Raw genomic sequence first — 7,699 nt, forward strand, 5'->3', positions numbered from 1 at the left:
CTTATGTATTTCAATTATCAATAAAAAAGTGTGTTTGACAAATATCACACTATGTGCTTTTTACTGCACAAATGTTTTAATATAGAAATTAACAACCGTGAGACACAAGTTAGCATTGGAATACTGAATATAAAACAGTAGCATGATAAATGTGCCTCCATTGAAAGGAAACATTTCTTGTTATGCTTCAGATTAGCTCTGAAATGAATGTATATCATTGTTATTGTTACTTCAAACCTCCATGTATTTTAAGATGTACATGAAGGGTTGAAGGTTCAACAGTCATGTGACACCACTGTTGCTCAGTTCAAAGACTGGCTGGCTGTGGTGCAGATGTTACCTCCACTGCTGACGTTTTTCTACCCAGAATGCTCAGCGGGGGCTTCAGCTGACGGCTTAAGTTCTGTAGGTGTTTCAAGACCAGGATCCTTTGTTTCAGCTACAGTTTCCTCTAAACTTTAAGTCAACCCCCCACCATGTCACTGACCTGTCCCATTAGGACCGTCAGTGCCTTTCTCTTGTCCCAAATGAGTCTCCAAGTCCTTTTCATCTCCATCATCGCATCCTCTGGAGGGCAGGCAGATCTCAGCGTACGTCGTCGTCGTCGTAGGAGCCAGGCCTCTGACCTCCTCTTCACCGAGTTTAGTCTCAGCATCGTCCTGGAGCAGGTCCGACTTGCTTTCTCCTTTTGCTTCCGGAGCGGCTTTATTGACACGAATAATATCTACTTGTGATGAGTTGGTCTACAAGAAAACAAGAATAATTTAATTTAGCTTCAGTAATAGAGATTAAAAGGATTTCACTTTACCCAGTTAACCTTGTTTGTCATTTAACCAATGTTTTATTATTTTTGGTTGACCATAATGACCCAGAAATACATCTGAGGGTCAGATAGATTCTGTTCGCATTAGATCATGAAGAGTTCTGGCAAAATATGACAGAAAAAGACTTGTGACTCACGTACAAACAGATTCTGGATGGCAAATAAGTTAATTACTGAAACCTTTTACTGATATTTTAAAATGCTTTTTCCACTTCTTTTCATCTGTAAATGTTCATCTATTGTACATACATAAATTTATTTTGTAATGATATGAACTCACCCCATTAGTGACTAGGACATCTGAAGTGTCCACCAGCGCCTGGCCAGGTGAAAGACTGCCTGTCTTTTTTCTAAAACTAACAAACACAAAAAGTAGATGTTGTTATATATATAATCATTTATTATTATTATTATTATTTTAAAATCCCATATTTTGTGATCATATTGTTGTGAGATTTTCCTCACCAGAAAAATAGTAACAGCGGGATACACAGCAGCATCATCCCCAGTGCTCCCGCTGCAGAACCGATCAACAGCGACTCACTATGGAAGCCTGGGAAGTTCACACAGATCATGTCAGAAAGAAGCAAATTAGACAAAAAAAAAATGACATAAGGACAGAGATTCCACTACCTAGCAGAATTTCACTGGACGACATGTTGAACGTAAAACTCTCGGAGCCCAGTGAGTTGGTGCTGAGGCAGACGAGAGAGGGCATGTCTTCATCCACGCGGTACAGAGTGATGATGCTCCTCATCCCCTCATCCCCCAGGGGAACCTGCCGGATCGGGATGTCAGCAGAGTTATTAACAGGCTCTCCAGCCAATTCCCAAATCAGGGAGGGACGCGGGTTGCCCTGGCTGTCACAGGAACATCGAAACCGGGTTAAAATCCTGATGCAGCGGGAGGAGGGCAGGATCTCTGGAAAAACTGAGAGGAAGATGGTAATTCAGTATTAGTGCACGCTCAACAAAAACCTATGGGGAAAATAATAAACGTGGGAAATTATAAATAAATAAATCTCACATGTGACATCAAGACTGGCGGGCCCGGAGTGTCCAGCTCCGTGGACATTCAGAGCTTCACAGAAATAAAGATCCTCTGAGAGCTTGGTCACGTTGACGGTGAAGTCTGGCCCTGAACCCACCATCTCCTTTTCTCCCTCAGCCACCCGGAACCAGGTGAAGTTGATCGCTGCTGGATTGGCGATGCTGGTGCAGGTCAGAGTCACAGAGCTGCCGTCCGGCACCGGTCCGGAGGGCTCGACTGACAACGATGTGTTCTTAGGGGAATCTGAAAGAAACAGAGTGTGCAGATTTAATCACATCAAATGCCTTTTTAGGATTGTTTGTAGGGATGTCACGATTACTTGTTTTCACAATTAATCGCGGTATTGAATGCCACAATTAATTGATCGTAAAGATTCCTAATACCGTCACTCTCCAAAAAAAGATTATGTCGGAACCGTATTGGCAGATGTGCACCAAAGTAAAGGTAAATGCACAACTACTGGTCAATTTACCTAACGTAGCATTGAATTGGTAGGAATTTAAATGTTAGAGTCAGTGTCATTTGTAATAATAAAAAAAAAGATTAAAATTAACTTAAACATTTGGTATAGATGATAATTAATGACTTAATGACTATATTTAAAAAACTTTAATAATTGGTCATATTTTAATAGATACTTTGTGCAAATAATTAGTAATGTAATTATATTTTGACTATATTTGATTTTACACATTAATAGTGTTTGAAATTAATTAATGTATAATAATCATGATAATCGTAATACCGTGATTATTTCTCTGACAATAATCGTACCTAGAAAATCTGTAATCGTGACATCCCTAATTGTTTGTCATCAGGGTTTATCGGTGTACTGATGCAAACATTTTCATTCTGATCTTAAATTGTCATTTTTCAGTTCAGCACAAAAACACATTTACAATCAGATGACAAAATGAACTTTGAATCTCAAGTTTTGAGCAAACTTGGAGAAAAAACTGGAATTTGAACATTATATAGTTCAATGACAACCTGGCACATGCCATCAGCTGATGGTAGGTAGGTATTAAAATACAAAACGTTCACCACATGTAAAGAGTTTCAGATTTTGACCACCCTAGTTAGTAGCAGTGCATTACTAATTGAGCCTTGAGTGTGTTTTTATAATTGATGCATATAGCAAAATAATAAAACGATCACATATGAGGTGAAAACTGAGGGTGCCTGTACCAGAGCCTGGTTCACAAGCAGACAGTGGTGCATTAAATATGCAGTTGCCACTATAAAGGTTTGAATGTAAATGCCTCCAAATTCTATATAAGAGTTGTCTTTTCATTAAAGTGAGACAACCTCTTCATTTTCTGTGGTTGGAAATGACGTCTTAATGAAGACACGAACCACACAAAACCTCCACACATAAATTAACACACTGGCACACATGTGGACACACAGCAGAGCTCAGTCATGACGGACCGCTGACATAGAAAGGATTTTGAGGGAGTCACGCAACACGACAATGCATCACTGTCTGTGGTCCAGACACTCTCTGTGACTTAGTCTTGGCCCCCGATCGTGTTTGGGCTGCATGGATATACAGTATGCTACAGTGGAGACATACAGTATTCAGCATATGAACACAGTGGAAACATACAGCTGTGTTACTCATCAGTGAAAATCAACATCTTTTACAGCGTTGAATGAACTTACACTGAATGTCCAGCTGAATGGTGGCTGAAACTTCTTCCCCCAGGTCATTTTTTGCTTGACAGTGGTAGTCGTTGCTGTGGCCCAGGTCCAGATCGTGAAGAACTAAGGTCTGCCCCTGCTCCTCCTCCTCTTCATCGCCTCTGTACCAGGTGAAGTTGGTCACAGGTGGGTTGCCACGGCTGCTGCAGAACAGAGAGACAGAGCTGCCCTCCAGTAGTGGTTCAGCTGTATCGACGACCACTGTTGTGTCCTTGGGAGCAACTGGGAAAACAAACAGAAAACATGAATTGATTCCGTGCTGTTGGCCAGTTTTTGTCATCTGTGTCTCTGTTGTGGTCCAACTTACAGTGCACATCTATCTGAGTGATGGATGAGTTCTGGGCTCCGTGTTTGTTACTGACTTGGCAGAAAAATTTGTTGTCGACTTCTGAGACGGTTGTGGAAAGCTTCTTCCTGGAGCCCACTGCCGTCACCTCATCTCCATCCACTTTATACCAGGTGTAGCTGTCCACAGCTGGGTTAGCGTCTGTGTTACATGTCAGAGTCGCCGTGCTGCCCTCATTCACAGGACCAGTGTGACTGATTGATGTGTTATTTGGGGGATCTGGTAGAGAATTTCAACAATAAGACAATGATAAAATTCAGTGGCAGTGTCAAGTTATACTACAGTACTGTATGGTTGGTAACACTGTAAATATGTTAGCAATCAAATACACAAATCAACATTAGCATTCATTTGGATTAGCCATTTTGGCAACCAGACAAATCTTAGTCCAGTATTCACCCTGTTTCTAACTCTGCTTTGGTCTCCACCGAGTACAGAGTAACTGGCCCCAAGTTCTCCAAGACACAAAAAAAGCAAAATAGAATAACTGAACAGTGTGATATTGTTTGTGGGTTCAACATGGGCAACATTTTTAAAGGGATAGTTCAACATTTTTGGCAAATTTTCCCATTGCCATAATCCCTATAGCCATAGCATTACTGTAGGTTCGTTACCTTTAATTGTTGGTGCAAGCTATTTTTAGAATGGCGGAGCAGAGCCGTGAGCTGCTCAGAGCTACACTACGGAGGCTAACTTTTTTGACTTTCTTGATTAGTGCAGCTTTTAACATTCATCGTTTGGATAGTTTCTGTAACTACGGTATACAGTTTTAAATCCACACCTACAGTATGAGAAAACACTTGAACATGATGCACCTTTGAACTTTTTACACTTTTGATTGTAGGTGCCCAACCTTTACAAACACCAAAGAGAAGATGTGGAGATTCAACATCTGTTTAACAAATGAAATAGTCACGGCAAATGTTTCCCCTGTTTCCAGTGTTTAGGCTAAGCTAAGCTAAGCTAAGCTAAGATAAGATAAACAGCTGCTGGATCACCCTTCAAGAAACAATATAAGAATGTCAAACAATTTCTATATCGCTTGCCACTCAGTTCAAATAACTTGTAACTAGTATTACTATTGTTAATAAAGAAGTTATTAAGGCTTTAATTAGGAACAAGCTGTGCTGCATAGAACTTTTGGGTTGTCAGAATGTAAAAAAAAATCATTTGGGAAAATAAATCATAGACTACTAGAATTATTATTATACAGTTATAAATATTACTTAATAATTAATGAAAAATTTGCTCTGCAGAGACTCCTCACAGTTAGTGAACAGGAGGCTACAACATTTTGTGGAAAATCCAAATGGATTTTTCACAACATGTTGTTTTATATAAAATATGATGATGTGAACTGAGACACCCGACACAATAAGAAAACACAGGAAGAAACAGAACGACTTACAAAGAATACGGAGGGTCAAACTTTTCTCATACAGAAGGTCGTTTCCAGTTTGTCTGTTGTACAGGGTGGTGCAGGAGATCTTCAGTCCATTGTGGAGGTAAGAAGCAGTGAAATTCATAATGGAGGTGACAGATTTACTTTCCATGTTCTCCTCAATGTCTCCTATACTGGGGGTCCAGGTCAGAGCTGGAGGGAGAACGGGACAGGGGGCAATAGCCGAGCAGTTCAACCTCACGGTGTTCCCTTCCTCTACCTCCAGCCTTGACGGATTCAGAGCAGGTTTGGGGAGTGAATCTGAAGAGGTAAGATGAAGAGGAATTGGCAGCAGGTACCAAGAGATGTGAGTTCACACATACAAGTGTAACAGGTAATAACACAAACCTTGAGCGGTGATGAGGACACTCGTCTGAAAGTTGAACTTGAGTGAGTTGTCACATTGCAGTCTGAAGTAATAGTTGTCATAATGGTTGGATGGCAGGTTGTTGAAGACAGTGGTGCAGTCCTTGTCACGCAGGAGCCCCGTTAGGTTTCCGTCCATTAGGTTCAAGCCTGAGCTGGCTCCAGCGAGGCTGGAATCAAACACCTGGGTTCGGCTCCAGCTGCCTCTCTTCCATATGGCTTTACACGAATCATCGAGGTGCTGATCCCATTCTGGGGGCAAGGTGAAGCTACAGGGGATGACCACACAGGACCCACTGAGTGCCTCCACCGTCTGGGGCATGAAGGCTGCCCAGTCCTGGCATAAGCTACCTGAGGTGAAACAACACAAAAACATACATTTGTGAAGTTAAACACACAAAAATCAATAACAAGTCATGCAAGAAAATTAACATTTTAAATGCAAACAATACACACTCAAATATTATAAAGCACCCAAGCAGAAAAGACAGTATAACAAAACTCACCTTGAAGAAGACAGCATATGAAGAAAAGCTTTATAGCAGCTGTCATGCTTTTCTGTCACTCTGATGATCCTACACAATAATAATAATAAAAAAAGTAAATCACTTATTAATCATTTGATCATTTGCAGGTCATTTGACAGACTGATAGCCCACTAACATGATCTGAAAGCAAAAGTTTGGCTCACAAAAAATCTCTTTCGTGCTTCTTGATTGTGCTCCCAATTCTGATTTTATTTTTATTTTAGTAATTTAATGAATAATATTGTAATGGATATTATGGAAGGCTGAAAAAGATGGAGGTAAGGAAAAACCCTTATTAATTCTATTAGTTATTTTACAGTGTAGTAATGTTAATAATGACACTGGTCTAACAACAAAAAGAAAAGAAAAAGAAAAAGAAACAAACAGGAAATAATGAGCTTGTCTCAACATCTAAAATATTAAAAGAGGAAATCAATATCTATAATGTATCATCAAACTCTGGACAGATTAAGTTTGATGTGAAGATTTTAAAATGGTCTTTTATACTTGTGTGTGACACCAGATTATAAATCATAAATACTGTGAAGGTTTTACAAACTGTCTGGAAAACAAACAGATGAAAACAGCATGAACAAGTACAGGAACTGATTTATTTATTTTAATTGTAAGATAGGAAAATTATTAACCTAATGTACAAATATTGCAAAATTGTAAGTTGTGAGAGAGAAAAGAGAAAAAATAATTATGGTATAAGTTGTTTTTTTTTTTCTTACAGATTCACAATGCATGAATTTATCGAATAAGAGTAAGACTTATGTGATAACATTTTTAAGTTTAAGTAATGTGAAGATTAAGTCTTACCTTAAAGCCAGTGATGGTATTCAGCATACAGTGTCTTTATTTTCTGGGAAAAGAACATAGCAAATATTTTTTTTAACCAAAACATTTTTGTAGTTTTAAATCACAGAGTACATTCTGATAGTCAATGTTTTTTTTTTGTTTGTTTTTTTTAACTTATGGTGCTAATGAAGGTTTTACCAGCATTGAAGGATCAGTGGTAATAATCCAGCCAGTGAGTCATGTCCGTCTGGTGGCGCATCTGTATCACACACTCAGTTCTTGTAGGATCCCTCTGGGGAGGGGGGCTCAGCACAACAACGGGGTTTTGATGCTCTCTGTATTACAGTAAACCAAATCCCCTCGGCTGTTTTCTCACAGAATCACACCATGATTTTGGCACTAAAATACAACCAATACATCTGATATTATTTTTCTGAAGAAAACCTTGCTGAACAAAGCATTTTCTGCAGTATATCCATTCATTATGTTCTGGAGGTGTATTATTTGCATGTGTGACTACACAGAATATAAAGCTCAATGTTGCAGCATCAATATCATTTCAATATCTGTTCAATAGAAGTGAAGAGGAACAAGCAGAGCTGCAAAGATTCTGTGAAGTAAAGATAAACCTTGCAATACCG

General features: G+C 39.3%; 1 pseudogene across 1 annotated transcript; it reads right to left on the reverse strand.

Moving 5' to 3' along the window:
• Window position 1: 1 nt before the first annotated feature.
• Window positions 2–7,336, reverse strand: LOC146972282 (myelin-associated glycoprotein-like; annotated as a pseudogene). The gene is made up of 12 exons (XR_015037861.1): window positions 7,257–7,336; window positions 7,080–7,122; window positions 6,237–6,305; window positions 5,713–6,081; window positions 5,332–5,625; window positions 3,885–4,142; window positions 3,539–3,799; window positions 1,850–2,116; window positions 1,457–1,753; window positions 1,289–1,376; window positions 1,104–1,179; window positions 2–743 (listed from the first exon to the last, which is right to left on the reverse strand). The product of XR_015037861.1 is annotated as a myelin-associated glycoprotein-like (transcript).
• Between the last annotated feature and the right edge of the window lie 363 nt (window positions 7,337–7,699).

Source organism: Trachurus japonicus, chromosome 16 (genome assembly GCF_045865225.1).
Source record: "Trachurus japonicus isolate A0001 chromosome 16, Traja_1.0".
Lineage (NCBI taxonomy): Eukaryota > Metazoa > Chordata > Actinopteri > Carangiformes > Carangidae > Trachurus > Trachurus japonicus.